This window comes from Arachis hypogaea, chromosome 2 (genome assembly GCF_003086295.3).
Source record: "Arachis hypogaea cultivar Tifrunner chromosome 2, arahy.Tifrunner.gnm2.J5K5, whole genome shotgun sequence".
NCBI classification, from domain to species: domain Eukaryota; kingdom Viridiplantae; phylum Streptophyta; class Magnoliopsida; order Fabales; family Fabaceae; genus Arachis; species Arachis hypogaea.
Genome location: NC_092037.1, coordinates 78,691,600 through 78,693,414, shown reverse-complemented (window position 1 = coordinate 78,693,414; position 1,815 = coordinate 78,691,600). Strand labels below are relative to the sequence as shown.

Below are 1,815 nucleotides of genomic sequence, written 5' to 3'. Positions count from 1 at the left end.
GTTCTCAGGATCATAAGCTTCTTCCTCAGATGAAGCTTCCTTAGTACTGCTTGGTGCATTTTGCATTCCAGACAGACTTTGAGAAATCATATTGACTTGTTGGGTCAATATTTTATTCTGAGCCAAAATGGCATTCAGAGTGTCAATCTCAAGAACCCCTTTCTTCTGACTAGTCCCATTGTTCACAGGATTTCTTTCAGAAGTGTACATGAATTGGTTATTTGCAACCATTTCAATCAGTTCTTGAGCTTCAGTAGGCGTCTTCTTCAGATGAAGAGATCCTCCAGAGGAGCTATCCAAAGACATCTTGGACAGTTCAGAGAGACCATCATAGAAAATACCTATGATGCTCCATTCAGAAAGCATATCAGTGGGACACTTTCTGATCAATTGTTTGTATCTTTCCCAAGCTTCATAGAGGGATTCTCCTTCCTTCTGTCTGAAGGTTTGGATTTCCACTCTAAGCTTACTCAATTTTTGAGGTGGAAAGAACTTTGCCAAGAAGGCAATGACTAGCTTTTCCCAAGAGTTCAGGCTTTCTTTAGGTTGAGAATCCAACCATGTTCTAGCTCTGTCTCTTACAGCAAAAGGGAATAGCATCAGTCTGTAGACCTCAGGGTCAACCCCATTAGTCTTGACTGTGTCACAGATTTGCAAGAACTCAGCTAAAAACTGATGAGGATCTTCCAATGGAAGTCCATGAAACTTGCAATTCTGTTGCATTAGAGAAACTAATTGAGGCTTAAGCTCAAAGTTGTTTGCTCCAATGGCAGGGATAGAGATGCTTCTCCCATAGAAGTCGGGAGTAGGTGCAGTAAAGTCACCCAGCACCTTTCTTGCATTGTTGGCATTGTTGTTGTTTTCGGCTGCCATTTGTTCTTCTTCCTTGAAGAGTTCGTTCAAGTGCTCTAAAGAGAGTTGTGCTTTGGCTTCTCTTAGCTTTCTCTTCAAGGTCCTTTCAGGTTCAGGATCAGCCTCAACAAGAATGCCTTTGTCTTTGCTCCTACTCATAAGAAAGAGAAGGGAACAAGAAAATGTGGAATCCTCTATGTCACAGTATAGAGATTCCTTGAAGTGTCAGAGGAAAAGAAGAGTAAAAGACAGAAGTGGAAAATTCGAACTTAACAAAGGAGATGAAGTTCGAATTTTGCATTAAGGGATAGTGTTAGTCCATAAATAGAAGGATGTGAGAAGAAGGGAAGTCATTTTCGAAAATTAAGTGGAAAATTAAAAAAATATTTTTGAAAAACATTACTTAATTTTTGAAAATGAAAAGGGAAAAGAAATCAAATGATTTTTGAAAAAGATTTTGAAATTAGAAATCAGAAACATTTGATTGAAAACTATTTTGAAAAAGATGTGGTTAAGAAGATATGATTGGTTTTAAAAAGATGTGATTGAGAAGATATGATTTGAAAAACATTTTAAAAAGATTTGATTTGAAAAAAAAAAACTTGACTTAACAAGAAAAGATATGATTCAAACATTAAACCTTTCTCAACAGAAAAGGCAACATACTTGAAATGTTGAATCAAATCATTAATTGATAGTAAGTTTCTTTGAAAAAGGAAAGAAGTTAATTTTGAAAAAGATTTGATTGAAAAATTGATTTGAAAAAGATTTGATTTGGAAGAAATTTTGAAAACTTAGAAAAAAATTGATTTGAAAACAGAATCTTCCCCCTTTAGCCATCCTGGCGTTAAACGCCCAGAATGGTATCCATTCTGGCGTTTAACGCCCAAAATGCACCCCTTTTGGGCGTTAAACGCCCAACCAGGTACCCTGGCTGGCGTTTAAACGCCAGTCTGTCCTTCT

The 1,815-nt window shown here is 36.9% G+C and overlaps 1 non-coding gene across 1 annotated transcript; it reads left to right on the top strand.

Moving 5' to 3' along the window:
* The first annotated feature begins 360 nt into the window (after window positions 1–360).
* On the top strand, window positions 361–468 carry LOC112766874 (small nucleolar RNA R71). Its single transcript, XR_003184595.1, has one exon. It is a non-coding gene; the product is annotated as a small nucleolar RNA R71 (small nucleolar RNA).
* Window positions 469–1,815: the final 1,347 nt, after the last annotated feature.